Below are 16,473 nucleotides of genomic sequence, written 5' to 3' on the forward strand. Positions count from 1 at the left end.
CTACCCACATTTTAAAGACTGCATAAATGCATGTATTCTATGACTCTCCTGCTTGTGTTGAATGTTAAATTATATTTCTTGTTTAATACAGCAACGTTTGTTAGAGTTTGTTTTAAATTTCTGTCCCTGTTTCTGAACATTTTTTGCAGTAAGCAGTGAAACAAACTGTATGGATCACTAATGATGAAAGTATGTGTGTCAGAACATTTCAATCTTAAAAGGCCATTCAAACTGCTGTTATTATAATCCAACAATATCTTCACTCATCAGTTATGGACACTTTATTGATTGTGTATATACATCGTGTCTGACTATGATAAAGACAGCCACAGTAAGATATTACAATTTGCTTAACATTAATGCTCTAATGGCTTTATGTGATTCGGCCATGTTGGCTAATGTTGCCAAATGAGGGTGGGTATTTCCTGGTGATAAGTGGGTTGAGGACACAGCCTACTCCGTCCTGTGCCAAGGACCCATCTTAATGGTGGGATGGATGTATGTGCCCCTTTTGGCCAGTGTGAGCTCACCATAAAGCCATGAAGCCCTGGGTCAATAAGCTACTGAAAGGTTGGTGTGCAGTTGCCCAGCCTGGGATACCTGGGGTAGCTTTGTTGAGCAAAAGCTGGAAGTAAAACCAATCAACCTGACAAACATAAACTAAGAATTGCTACACTCACTGTATGCTCACTGACACGAAAGAGCTTGGAAGTGGATGACAAGATGATATAAAGGAGGCTGGTATCTAGGAGGGAAGGTGGAAGAGCAATGCAGCAAACTGCTTGGCTTGAGATTTAGAGTGTATTACTCAGGAGAAGGGCAGGATAGAAATGATGTGGGAACTGTAATGTGGGAAAGTCTTCAGAAAGCAGTGAGGTCTGTCATCAGAATTAATGACAGACTCATGGAAATCAGACTCCTGCCTAATGATGGAGCAGCATTCATAATCTCACCTATGCTCCACAGCAGGATTGTGTTAGAGAAGAGAAGAGACAAGAAGAGAAGAGACGAGACGAGAAGGGACAAGAAGAGATGAGAAGAGAAGAGAAGAGACGAGAAGAGAAGAGAAGAGAAGAGAAGAGAAGAGACAAGAAGAGAAGAGAAGAGAAGAGAAGAGACGAGAAGAGAAGAGAAGAGAAGAGAAGAGAAGAGACAAGAAGAGAAGAGACAAGAAGAGAAGAGAAGAGAAGAGAAGAGAAGAGAAGAGACAAGAAGAGAAGAGAAGAGAAGAGAAGAGAAGAGAAGAGAGAGAGAAGAGAAGAGATGAGAAGAGAGAGAAGAGAAGAGAAGAGAAGAGAAGAGAAGAGAAGAGAAGAGAAGAGAAGAGAAGAGAAGAGAAGAAGAGAAGAGAAGAGAAGAAGAGAAGAAGAGAAGAGAAGAGAAGAGAAGAGAGAGAGAGAGAGAGAGAAGAGAAGAGAAGAGACAAGAAGAGAAGAGACGAGAAGAGAAGAGAAGAGAAGAGACGAGATGAGAAGAGACGAGAAGAGAAGAGACAAGAAGAGAAGAGATGAGAAGAGAAGAGACAAGAAGAGAAGAGAAGAGAAGAGAAGAGAAGAGAAGAGACAAGAAGAGAAGAGAAGAGACGAGGATTGTACATTCATACAGCAGTTGCAGGACCCTAGATAAAGCAGAACAACAGGAAATGGTGTTGATAATGGGTGACCTGAATGCACATCTCAGGACAGACAGAACAGAATATCAGGACTACCTGGGTCCACATGGGTGGGGTAATAGGAACAAAAAAGAAGAAGTCATTCTAGACTTCTGTATGGCAAATGGCTTGATAGTTGTCAACACATGGTTCAGGAAGAGTGACAGTCACAAGATCACATACAAGAGTGGTCAACATGCAACTCGGGTAGACTTCCTCCTAGTAAAGAAAGGGCACTGGGGTAGAATCAGGGATTGCAAAGTCATCCCCAGTGAAACAGTTAGTCCGCAGCATAAAGCACTGGTTGCCAAAATCACTTGCAAGCAGTGGTCAGGTAAGGTTCTAAGGTCAAAAGAGATGAGACTGAAGATCTAAGTTGACTGGAGAGGAAGCACAACAGGTCAAGGAATTACTCATGGCTCTAGCACCTCCATAAAAAGAAGAAGAAGAAGAAATAGGTGGAGTTGAAGAAAAATGGCAGCTCCTCAAAACAGCATCTACCAGGACCACAGAATAGAAATATGGGCAAGCCAGGTATGGAGATAAGGTACATAAGTAAAAAGGCTGGTGCAATGCAGACATCCAGTAAGTCACCAAAAGAAAGAAGGAGTACAGGAAAAGTGGGAAATAGAAAAGATGGACCAGACGACTGGTTGGCTAACAAAGAGGCTAAGAAAGAAGTTGAAATATCAAAAAACAGAGCATCACAGACACTCTACCAGCTTCTGGAAAGTGACTCAGTAGGTGGCACAAAGAAATTATCAGGTTGCAAGGCAAGGACAGAAAAATAAAAAGACAGTCAGACACCCATCATAAGAGATGTCAGCAACAACTTACTCACCATTCCAGTGGACATCAAAGGCAGCTGGAAGAAATACTTCAGCAGCTTTTGAATGAAGAAACCCCCCACAGAAGCTGTACTTCCCTAGACACAGCTTACAATGAGAGAAGAAGAGGAGCCCACCCTAGAAGAAGTAAGAACAGCACTAAGGAAGATGAAGTCAGGGAAAGCAGCAGGCTCCGACGAGGTCACAGTAATATGATAAAGATGCTGGGTGACATGCAGCAGAAATGGCTCCTGAGGGCACTCATAGCAGTGTGGAGAGACAGGCATATCCCAGATGACTGGAAAATAAGCATACTAGTGCCAGTGTTCAAGAACAAAGGGGACATCCACAACTGTGGGCAATATAGAGGCATCAAACTCCTGTCACATTGCATGAAAGTTCTGGAGAGGGTGATTGATAAATGGATATGCAGAGTAGTAGAAAGTAAGGTGGGAGATGAGCTGTTCAGGTTCAGATCTTGATGCAGCACAACTGACACAATGTTTGCGGTGAGACAGATAGTTGTAAAGACACTAGAGATGAGGAAGGAGTCCAGTCAGGCATTCAAGCATATAACAAAGTCCCACAATATCTGTAGTTTGAAGTCCTAGAAACATTGGTAGAATTAGTTTGGGCTATGTACAAGGACTCAGTGACTCAAGTACAAACAGTGCTTGGTCTCACAGAGGGGTTCCCAGTGGGAGTAGGTGTGCACCAGAGTTCAACTCTGAGTCCACTGCTACTCATACTAGTGACAGATTGGAGGGGACAGACTAACAAAGTTGATCTATGCAGACTCTGAGCAACAACTTCAGCAAAGGATAGGGGAATGGAATGTGAAACTGAAGGCACAGGGGATGAAAATGCATACAGATAAGAAAATTGTAATGGCAGCAAATGGGGGGATCAGAAGAAGCTGAGAACAGAAATAGAAGGGAAATAGCAGAACAGGTTAACAGCTTCAATTATCTGGAAGGGGTGGATGAGGAGAAGGGAAGTCTGAATGAGGAGGTCAAAGCTAGAGTCAGAGGGGCTGCAATAAACTGGCAGAGAGTGTCAGGGATAGTATATGACAGATGAATGCCAAAGAAGAGAAAAGTAAGGTGTACAAAACAGTGGTGTGACCAGCTATATGGTACAGAAACATAGCCAGTAAAGGCAGAGTAGATGAGAAGGCTAGAGGTGATGGAAATGAAGTGCCTGAGATGGGTGGTAGGATGCACACTGTGGGACAGACAAAGAAATAAGGACATAAGAGTAGACGCCAAAGTAGCTCCAATTGCAGAAAAGATTAAAGATAACAGATTATGGTGATTTGGCTATGTGCAGAAAAGCAAAAGACAATCTGGTGATGAAGATTTGGGACAGACAAGAAGAAGGTAAGAGGAAACGAGGGTGTCCAGCAAAGAGGTGGAAGGATTGTGTGAAAGAAGATCTGCAACAGTCAGGCATGAGTGTCAAAGAAGGCAGGAGTGTGGCACTGAATCGAGAGAGATGGTGCAGTTAACACAACACCCCGACCCCATGTAGAAAACGGGAAAAGGGGGCTGATGAGGATGATGATGACGTGTGGTGGATGTAGAAGGTGTATTTCTGGCAATCTTGCTTGTATGTAAGATTTTTGCATTCAATGGTTTTGTTTTAGCCACACTAAGTTATAGGTTTCAGTTCTAAGAGTAGTTTTAGAGATAAAATGCATTATCTAGGCATTTGCATATGTAAGTACTCTATTAACGTCTTAATGTAAAACCAGTTAGAAAAGAAATGCTTGACAGTTTAATGCTACAACAAAACAACTTTAACAAGCTACTTGGACAAGGAAATTTCAAGCAGTATGTAGGGAAAATCAGTGAATAAAGAAAAATAAAGCATTAGCTTTAGCTCTGTGCTAAATAAAGCTGACTTGTTCATAGGTGTTTACTAGGCTAACAACATACATCCCAATCTCTGACAAGTTCAGATACCCTTGATAAGTGTAAGCAAGGGCCTGGGAGATGAAACATTTACAGGTTGTGAGAGAGGGATCTAATCAAATAAAGTCAATATTGCCCTGGTCCTATGACCCCGATCTACAGGTCACTGAACCCAGGTAGGTTACAATTTCAGAAACTTTAGCATAATGTCTCAGTGGGGGCTGGAGCAGATCTCCTTCCCCCTAAAAACAGGGGACCTCTGACTTTTAAATCAAAGCAAAAGTACTAAAGATGAACACAGTGGCCCTAATTCCTGATGCTAACAGTAACATCTTACAATGAATGTATAAACACATCACCTCATAAATCCTGATGCTAACAGTAACATCTTACAATGAATGTATAAACACATCACCTCATAATTCCAGATGCTAACAGTAACATCTTACAAGGAATGTATAAACACGTCACCTCATAATTCCCGATGCTAACAGTAACATCTTACAATGAATGTATAAACAAGTCACCTCATAACTCCTGATGCTAACAGTAACATCTTACAATGAATGTATAAACACATCACCTCATAATTCCTGATGCTAACAGTAACATCTTACAATGAATGTATAAACAAGTCACCTCATAATTCCTGATGCTAACACTAACATCTTACAACGAATGTATAAACACGTCACCTCATAATTCCTGATGCTGACAGTAACATCTTACAATGAGTGTATAAACAAGTCACCTCATAATTCCTGATGCTAACAGTAACATCTTACAATGAATGTATAAACAAGTCACTTCATAACTCCTGATGCTAACAGTAACATCTTATAATGAATGTATAAACACATCACCTCATAATTCCTGATGCTAACAGTAACATCTTACAATGAGTGTATAAACACGTCACCTCATAATACCTGATGCTAACAGTAACATCTTATAATGAATGTATAAACAAGTCACCTTATAATTCCTGATGCTAACAGTAACGTCTTACAACGAATGTATAAACACGTCACCTCATAATTCCTGATGCTAACAGTAACGTCTTACAATGAATGTATAAACACGTCCCCTCATAATTCGTGATGCTAACAGTAACATCTTACAATGAATGTATAAACACGCCACCTCATAATTCCTGATGCTAACAGTCACATCTTACAATGAATGTATAAACACGTCACCTCATAATTCCTGATGCTAACAGTAACATCTTACAATGAATGTATAAACACGTCACCTCATAATTCCTGATGATAACACTTACAATGAATGTATAAACAAGTCACCTCATAATTCCTGATGCTAACACTTACAATGAATGTATAAACAAGTCACCTCATAATTCCTGATGCTAACAGTAACATCTTACAATGAATGTATAAACACGTCACCTCATAATTCCTGATGCTAACAGTAACATCTTACAATGAATGTATAAACACGTCACCTCATAATTCCTGATGCTAACAGTAACATCTTACAATGAATGTATAAACACGTCACCTCATAATTCCTGATGCTAACTGTAACATTTTACAATGAATGTATAGATCACTGTTAAACTGCATTTGTAGTGTACCTATCATTTAATGCTCTAAGTTATAACTATAATGAAATGTTTGAATTCTACATATTTAATTAGTGACCTGCTTATACATTAGCTCTGTGTCTTGTTTTATTTTCAACTATGTAATTTTGTTTGTTTTTTTTTTTTATTTATTTTATTTATTTAACATTTGTTGACCGAAACCGCTGCACCACTGTGCCGCCCAACAATCTCTTGATTGTCTGTATATACTGTTGTGTGATATTTCCATTTTATATATCTGGGACTTTTGTCCTTAGTCCACACTGGAAAAGGGTTTCATGCTCATTTGGACTTTCACTGTAAATGAATAAATCTGAAACTACATAAAGATAAACAAATAATAAATACATTCTCAGACATAGGTATGTCATATATGTGCACAAATATACATACACATAATCAGGATAGTTAGGATAAAGTGGTTCAAGATGAGGGACTGGATTCCTAAAGGAGTGTCACTTTGGGAAGCAGACAACCTAAACAATAAATTCATTCCTGATTCCAAGAAAAATGATCTGGAGCACCCTGTGCTGTACAGGCAATGAGAAAATTTGGAGCCTTATTCTTGATTCATAACTGGAAAATCAGCTCTGTAAAGCTTGACACTTTTTCTTGGAAGAAACTTAAAGCATTGGAGTAGCTTGCATAAGTCTATGGAGCACTACACTCTTCATAGTCCTCTACTTAGATGGTTGCAAGCCCAACTGTTTGCAGTACCAGTTCGCATGTACAGGTGGAGCTAGCCTCAGGCAGTGCAGGAATGCATAGTAATGTCCAGTGTTCTGTATGAGCTGCCCCATTTGGAAACATCTGAGAGGGAACATCTCTAAACCTCTTTTTTAATTTCAGTGTTCTAACACAGCCACAAAACATACCCTTCCTGAATTCATAGATATGCTAACAGATGCAGGACATAGTTTTTTGCATGTTATGCATGTAGTATATGTCTAAGTGAGAAACAGAAGGGCATTAGTACCTATGAGGTGAGTTCAACGGGGTTCTGCTTACCTGAGAAGGTAATGGCAATAAAATGAATCATTCTAAATCTCATTAACTGCTCCAGAACCAGATCATAGACAAATGGGGTGCTATGCAGGGAAGAAGACCAGGGCTTCCCACTGCAACCATTCTAGTGTCCCTTTACTTGTGTGGGTCCCCTTCCCCAAAATTAGAGTAAAAACTGATCAAACATGGCAGTATACATACCATTATGGCCATTAACTTGACAGTGTACATACTGCATGTTTGATTGAGATAAAAATTAGCACAGTAAAGTATTCCAATGTGCTTTACACAAATGAACACAACTCCTGCAAAGACAGACTAGTGACTTTTTAACCTTATCAGCTCATTATGGTCAGCCATTTTTATCTACTGACATCACCCATACCCAACAATTATAGCTGCATTGTTGACTATATCCTTCTCAGATACCTGTCTCAAAAATAAAATAATGATCAAAGTCACATATTTCAATTTTGTTTCACACAAACACTCAGTAGCCAAAGTATTCCTACTTAATTCACATACAGACATGCAAACTAGTTCTGTAAAGCCAGATTAAAAATTGTTTAAAAGTAATTAGATGATAAGAGCATAAAGTACTTTCATCAAAAGAGAGCCACCCTACCCCCACCAGTAGTTATAACAACTCTGCTGACTGTGTACAGTACTTATTATTCTGAAGAAATAAATTACATGTACTTAATTTGTAGCTTTGGATAAATGAAATTGCATAAAGATAACTAGCATCATGCTATAAATTTTAGTTAGGTGTACCACTGTTTAAATAGAAGAGCATTTGTGAGAGCATAAGAAATATTAACCACCTAATAACATACGCTAAGACAATATGCCCAGTCACTGAAAAAGTGCAGGCCATCTGAATAATTCCAAATTAAAGAGAACTATTACACATGCAGATGTTGCTGCTATTAAATGGCTTTGCATTTCAGTGCTTCCACTACAAATGCAGTGCATGCTGTTCTTGAAGAATAAATTGCCAATGTTGCCTTAATAAATGGTCAGCTAATGATATTGCCAAAACTGTTCTTGAACTACATCAGCTATGCAATAGGGAATGCTGGCAAACACTTACAACAGTTTCATAAGTACTCAGCATGCAGGCCAAGAGTCCATTAAGGAAGCTAACCCAAATTCACAATTACTCCAAAGCACTCTCTGGTTAAAATGTTTGCTCAAAATCACACGGTAGGAAAATTAAGGTGTAAAGATTTAAACCCTGCACCCTTTCCATGGGAAGCAGTTAATTAACAACTTATAGTTGTAGTTCTATGCAGTAGGGGTGGCCGCAGTGGTGCAATGTTTAGCATTGCTGCCTCACAGCAAGAGGTTCTCCGGTTCAATTCTCGGCTGGGGTGCCTTCTGTGTGGAGTCTGTATGTCCTCCCTGTGGTTGTGTGGGTTTCCTCCTGGTGCTCTGGTTTCCTCCCACATCCCAAAGACATGCAGTAGGTGGATCGGACACTCTAAATTGGCCCTAGGTGTGAGTGTGTGCCTTCTGTGGAAGGTTAGGCGCCAGGCTGGCAACTCGACACCATTAAACTACACTGCCAATCATGAGCGGACAGATGATCCGCTGTGGCAACCCCTAACCGGGAAAAGCCAGAAGAAGAAGAACTTGTAGTTCTATGCAGTAGCTGCCATAGTAACAGTTTTTAACTAAATGCAGAAATCCTTTACATTCTGATCTTGTAGAAATGATTGTCTCACAGTAATAAGCAACAATGAATACATAATAATTGCTGCAGATCAATCTGTCTTGATCATCACTCCAAGTTGTTGTGTCTTGCAGCTTTTCCCGGTTAGAGGTCGCCACAGCGGAACTCCGGTCCGCTAATGATTGGCAGTAGATTTTTACTTGCCGAGTTGCTGGCCCTGACGCACAACCTTCAATGAAGGTTTGCCCATTCATGCATGTCTCCACACAGAAGACGCTCTAGCTGAGAATCGAACAGGACATCTTACTGTGAGGTGACAACGCTACCGCAGCACCACCACCACAGTACTGATCATCACTCCAAGTAATGCAGACTATGTGATTCAGCAATCATCAACCCCTTTGCAGTTGCTGGTGTATGCAAAGAAGGTATTGCAAATCTATATAATTAGAATGCAACATGTCTACACTGTATTATACAATCCAGGCAAAAGTGCAATGAATAATGCAAAAAAAAAAAAAATACAGGTCATATACTGCATCAGCTTTTGTTCAACAACCCATATGTCATACGAATCAGAAATATTACTACTTATGGAACACTGTTTTTTTTGGGGGGGGTCTTACATGCTTTCAGGACACCTATGTCTAATTTTTTACCTCCCTATGTCTTCTCTATCATCAAGAATAGTTGTCCCTTCTGACAACAATGAATACAGGTCTGACCTATTTGAATTGTAAATAATGTTGTATTTACCATTATGGTATACACATTCAGAGTCAGAGCTTGATGATGTACAAATAAGACCTAAGTAAAGTAATGAATCTGCCCCCTCCCCACCAGCAGCCATACCAATATCCCATTACTTGGCTGTTTCTTCCTAATGACCATAAACACTGACATTGTACATATATTTTCTTTTTTTTTTTCTTTACAATTATTACAGAGATTTGGATTTCATTTGTTACTTTTGTTTCAAATAAACTGAAGGAGATGTGCTGTGATTCGTCCGCAAATAGCGTATAGTGAAGTATTAATAAACATCTATGGGAAAGGTGCAGGAATTCAAAAGACAAACGAATAATGCATTTAACAGTCTAGGAGAACTCACTGGACACAAGTGTCCTTTTTCAAGAACAGCCTAGAAATACTGTCTGGTGAAGTAACTTGGCAGAGTGCCATAGAAAGCAAATGAAGGCTGAAGGAATTAAGCCATGCACTACAGGAAGTTCTTTTACAGCCCATAACCCTACTCATCTGCACTAAGTGCTGGGCAAACTGTTGTAGCTCAAATGTAGGCATTTCACGTGTGTCTGCAAAAGCAAGTTACATTAAAAATGTATTGATAAAATATTAACTGAAATTCATAGACTTTATTCACAGCTAAATAATTAACACACTATCAACATTCAACAGAGCAAAAAAAACAAGGATCTCATCAAATGAACATTACCCATATTATGAAGCTACTGTTTACTACAATCAGTTTCTTTCCTTTATTCCATAACTGTACTGGTTCATAGGTAGCAACTAGGCTTGCAGCTCACGGAACCATTAAGGAGCTTAACACAAATTTCCAGTTGCCGTAAAGCACTGGCTGGGTTTGGTAATTTTTTCAAGGACAGGATAGGGCATAGCTATGTGGTAAATTAGAGATGTTCTGCAAAATTGGAGACAGATGAGAGCAGGCTACTACAAATTGCTCATAAAGTTGACAGAACAGCAAGTTTAGCATCAACATGTAATTTGTGAACCACAAAACCTATGGAACTCTAATGACTAACATTGACTTACTATAATCTTTAGTGAGATACCAAGAAAAAAAAGTTAATGGAGGTCTGGTCATTGGTATGAAGGACTAAGACTCTTACCTCTAACACTAAGGTACAGGATTTGACTCTGAGTATGAAACTGAACTAGACAGTGCCCCCTAACTGGGGAATTTCACACAGACACACACACACACACACACACACACACACACACACACACACACACACACACACACACACACACACACACACACACACACACACACACCTCCTCACTGCTTCACTTGCAGTAGACAGTTTGTGCTTCCAAACCAGTAGTGTAGTGTGTTCACACACATAATACTTCCTCACTGTAGTGCTCTGCTCATTAATTCATTCCTAGCTTTGCTCTATTCAATTTGCTACTCTGTTTTGCATTCACTGAGTCTGTTATGAAATAATCAAATCCTAGCACCAGTGCTCCTGTCTCTGTCATTGGTTCAAACTGTGAGCATGCATGCCAGTGAGTAGCAGGGGTGTCTGTCTCACGTGTGTGTGAAATTTGTGTGTGAGAAAGACATTCCTTTTTCTTTAATTGAATTAATATGTTGTAATTTGAACATTCACATTTTTTTATTTAATGTTGTATGGCTTGGCCCCCTAGCCAGCACCAAGCCCTAAATAGCTGCCTAGGTCACCTTGTGCTGCATCCATCCTTGGATGATTAATTACCCTGCATAAGATCCCATTTGCCATCTGTCTTTGAAGACTATGGAGGTGTATGCTGCAACAATACAGCATTATTAGCCATTCGGGTATGTCAGACTTGTACTGAATGATGTCAGAGTGGATAGATATTCTTGACACACTTATGAACTTATGTCAAAGAAGTCATAGGGGTATCAAAAATGAGATGTAGGTATCCTGCAAGCATATAAGCCCCACCCCCCAAAAAAAAACTTGTATGCAGTAAGATTTTAGATTGTTGTATGACTTGTGAGTTGCTGAACAAAAGTTGCTGCAGCATTTATATTATCTATATTTGTTTTGCTTTATTCATTGCACTAAGGAATGAATTAATTAATAAGCCTGGATTGTGTAATATAGTCTAAACATGTTACATTTTAGTAAAACATTTTGCACTACCTGGTTTACAGCCTCCAGCAACTGGAAACATGTTTACATTTGTCAGGTCATACATGATTGTCACTGTTGATGTGACTCTCCAACAGTATATGCAAAAATTAGAAAAATGTGGTTGCGAATGGATGGGTGGATGGCTTGATGGTTGGATGGTTGAAAGAAAATAGTCTGATCTTCAGCATTCATTATGTAGAATTGTTGCATGTTAGTATGATACACTCTTCACTAAAAGATTGGATTGTAAAGGATGCTTCATTTAATTAAAAATATTTACTCTGTCAGTTAAAATAGGCAAGTAAAGTCACAACTTCTTAATGAGCTTCTTCCTGTAATGAGATAACAGGATTGGAATTTTTCCACTTTCAATTACCTACTGTGTGGCATTGAAGAAATTAACTTAACCAGATAGTGCTATGGAGCAATTTTGATTTGGGGCTGGGCTCCAGGACTGCATGCTTAGTAACTATGAACCTGCTGTTGTTATTTGCTAGCCATTCTATATTACACAACTGATCTAGTTTAGGAAATGTCATAGCAATATCACTAGCAAACCCAAAGTGCAACACAGGCCATTTAGTCTTTAAGGGAGCAGACTCTTCATTTGTATATGAAGCACTAAAATCCAAATATTTAGCATAGAAGGAGGGTCATCATAATGTTTAAGGTTGTAACCTCACAGATACAAGTTATAGGGTTTGATTCTGACCTCTAGTTCTTGGCCAGGATTTTAATAGCCTGCAGAATGATAACCTAGTAATTACCTATGAATCTGTATCTGTTATCAGGTGGTTCATATTTCTTATACCCTCATAAAGTCTCTTATATTTAAACTGTGCTACACATGGTTAGATTGTATGGTATGATGTTTGTGATCTTTATGTAATTTTGTGTAGTTTATTTTTTTTCTTTTATTTATTTTGTTTGTTAACGGGGCAGTGTCCGACTGGGCTAGAGGCCCGCTTTCAGTGGCGACCAGGGGAGAAAAGCTCCATATTGTACAAATACAAATATAATACAGAATAATACAGACTAATAATAATATATTCAAGAGTGAGTTATATACAAAAGTAACTTGAGATATATATATATATATATATATATATATATATATATATATCTATATCTAAGAAAAAATAAAAATCTTTTCAACAGTAATGATACAGAAATGCCAAATGAGCAGAAAAAATAAGAGAACTCAGCAAGAGTGTCAGATATCATATGAGGTAACAGTAATGAGTGCTATAAGCTAGAAACATGCATGTAGCTAGGATGTCTTGCATTATGCTGATACTAGATATGGAGTGTAGAATGGCAGTTCATACAAAAGCTACCAATAAAGTACATGTAATTTATTTCTTCATAACAATAAGGAGTGCATACATTCAACAAAGTGGACATTGCTGCTGGGGTGAGGTTGGGGGGTCTCTGTGGATGAAATTAACTTATGCTCTTTTTATCTGGTCATTTTTAAACTGTCTTTAATCTGGCTTTTCAGGACTAGTGCAGATGTTTATCTGAAATAAGTTGGAATACTTTGGCTACTATGTTTGTGTGAAACAAATTTGAAATATGTGACTTTGGCATGAGGGTTTAGGGGATATCTGTGGATAAAAGCGACTGACCCTGCAGAGCTGGTAAAGTTAAAAAATCATTAGTCTATCTTAGCAGGACTAATGTGCAATTTGTGTTAAACAAATTGGAGTACTTTACGCTGGCCATTTTTATCCTAAAGAGACGTGATATATACACAGGTTGATAAAGTGGCCATAAACGGCCCATAATTGTCAAGTAAAGTTATTTATGATTATAACGACAGAAGTTTGAGTGGCTTTTTATGATCAGCGTGTTCTTAAATGGGTACATTTGTCATTATTGGTTCATACATTTTGTTCCATGCATACCAAAAAAAATATTCAAATTAACAAATGCTGATGTATCGAATAAGAAATATAACTTAAAACAATGAGAAGGTTGAGTCAAAGAACACATGCATTTGTGCATGATCCTAAACATCAGTGTTGCCCAGGGGCCCATGGTTTGAGAACAGCCTGGGGCCCAAGACAGACTTAATTCATCATTTGTGCAGATGCACTTCAAGGAGTTTCAAGGTAAAAGTAGTTTCTATTGCTCATGCGTACATGTTAGGGCTGTTTTCAATATTAATTGTAGTTTTCTAAAATAGTTCTTACTTAGTTTTCTTCACATTTGTTTGTTTTATTGTCGATCCTTCGACAACTCTCGCCTGCTAAAGATCCTTTATATTATCCCTAGCCAGACTGATATTTTCTTGTACTGCAGATTTCCTGCTTTTACTTCCTCTTAGCACCTCGGCTGCTATATAGGCAAACTTCTTTACAAGTACTCTATGGCCCAAGCTTGGAACAAACTTCCTAGAGAAATTAGTAGCATTGTTCACCCATCTCACTTCAAGGAGAAACTTAAACTTCATTTACTTAACTCCAAAACATGCCCCTGTCAGACCCCAACTTAACGGCTACTCCTTGCCTACTTGCACAATATCTGTCTAAACATTTCTGTTGAATATTTTTCTCTGTTGTACATATTGTATATATTTCAGGCATTTTACAGTAATTGAATTAGTGTGTCTCATATCTACATATGTCAGTTATTACAGATGGTAGGCCTAAATAATATTCTCCCCGAATTGCTTTTTAGTAAATTTTTTCTGTTATACCTATTGTACATACTTTGGTACTCTACAGTATTAGAATTCGTTTTTCCTTGACTTTAAGTATTGACTGTAATATTCTCCATGTGTCAGCTATTACTTAAGGAATTGTAAAACTGTCCTTGCATTTATTTTTAAACTGTTTATTCTAAAATTGTAGTTTTATTTCTCGGAGCTTTTCTCCTCGGGTCTCCACTGAAAATGGGCCACAAACCCAGCTGGACTAACCCACTGAACAAATGCCAATACATAAATAACTATAAAGGTTGCAGCCTGGAAACAAAAACAAAACTACATAAATAGTTGTTTTAATAGCAGGAAATACAACCTCAAAACAGTAATACCCCAAACAAATCACGAATAAATTTAACCTTTTATTCAACCTATTTTCGTCCCATCTTAGTGCGCAAGATAAGACTCCAAAAAATCAATATAATGAGATGTAAATGAGAAATTATGTAACAACGAGTATATCGTTGTTGGGTTTCTTCATATGAGACCGATATTTGTTACTATACCGCTGGAAAGGGACGCAACGTTAGCTGTGTCAAAAAGAAAGCAAATGGCATATATCAAAAATATTACATAGCGCCTTCGTTTTCAAGATGTATAACAAGTTTGGAGTCTGTTAGAGTTGTCTTCGGTAAGGCGCAATGCATTCCGGGAATGTAAATGATCATGTCGTCACATTCAAGTGCCAGCCTAGAGCATAGACCGGAAAACGAAGTTTGTCTTTATTACAGATTTGGCGTTTGTTTTCCGGGAAATTTTGAGGAGGTGTAGGTATCCTTTTTTCAGCGGAGGTCCCTGGGCGAAAAGCTCCACGGCAACATACTTAATGCAGTCAATATTTACAGTGATAAATCGCCCAAGGAACTGTGATTATTTTGTGATCTACTAGAAACAACAACTGTATTTTGGTTAATTGGACCGGCAACCTTGCAGCTCCCTCTGGTTGCATGATTTGTGATGTAAAGTCTCATGATAATCTGATCTCTCAACTGTACAGATTTTCGCAGAATGTTCAGATTTTTAGTCTGGTTTGCATAAAATTGTGTTTTTCTGGCAAACTACTGGCATTCTATTAAAGGCTGTAGTTAGAAAATAATGACGGACATTTGAGTTTCAGACATCACGCCCTTCAGAAAATTCATGCTAATGCAAAAGCTGTTATTCTATCAGTTTCTGAGTTTGTAAGGGGAATATTGCCCCCCTATTTTTGGGCCTTTGTCCCACTTTTATTTATGGCTTTGTCCAAATTTCTTGCTGTAAGACATTGAGAGGTATATTTAGTTTATTTCGTGTAACTGACTGATACTTTACATTGCTATATTGATTGATGGTGGTAAGGACCCTTAAGCCAATACCCTTTTTGGAGGAGACTCGAGACTGATACAAAAATTCAGAGTTAGCATATGTCTGACTGTACACCCTTGAACTACTAGTATCTCCCAACTGTACCTGACTGTGAGGAAGGGTCCATACCTCTCAACCTTTTAGTGCAAGAATGTCCAAAAATAGGGACAGATTTTAAACATTGCTCTTACAAACTTAGAGAGTTGCTAGTATAACAGTGTTTGTCTTAACATACATTTCCTGAAGGATTTGAAGTCTGAAACTCAAATGTATGTCATTATTTAGTGACTTTAATCCTCAGATTATCCCAGTAAACCACAAATTTTATGAGGAACAGACCAAAAATATGAGGAAAAAATCTGGACATTTGAGAGGTAAGGAAGGGTCCTTATTTTCATAGGTTCATAGGTTCATACTAGGCTATCTGCCCAAGGGCATTTATAAGCCTAGCCCATAGTTATGTGGCTTTCGCCACCCCTTTAGTTTGAATAAAAACTATGCCTATCATTTTTCTGTGCCTCTGTCAAGCAGTGACACTGAAGTAATCCCTGGGGTATATCTGAGATCTCCCATCCATTGGTCAAGATTCCTCTTGAACAAGGCCAGCGAGGTGCTCTGCCTCACATGTACCGGGATTTTGTTCCACAGCATAGGGAGCATCTGGGTGATGAATCTGTCCCTCCAGCACGTTCTATTTATAACCGTGTCAAGGTTTAAGTCTCCTGCCCTTGTGGTTCTGAGGGATCTAGATTTTTTGAGGTGAAGCATATTCATCAAATCTGGGTTTGACATGGCCTTATATGTCAGGCACAGGTCACCTCTGAGCAAGCGGTTTTGAAGTCAATGTCCCTCATTAT

This window comes from Protopterus annectens, chromosome 8.part0 (assembly GCF_019279795.1).
Source record: "Protopterus annectens isolate FY-2018-M chromosome 8.part0, PAN1.0, whole genome shotgun sequence".
In the NCBI taxonomy this organism is placed as follows: Eukaryota; Metazoa; Chordata; order Ceratodontiformes; family Protopteridae; genus Protopterus; species Protopterus annectens.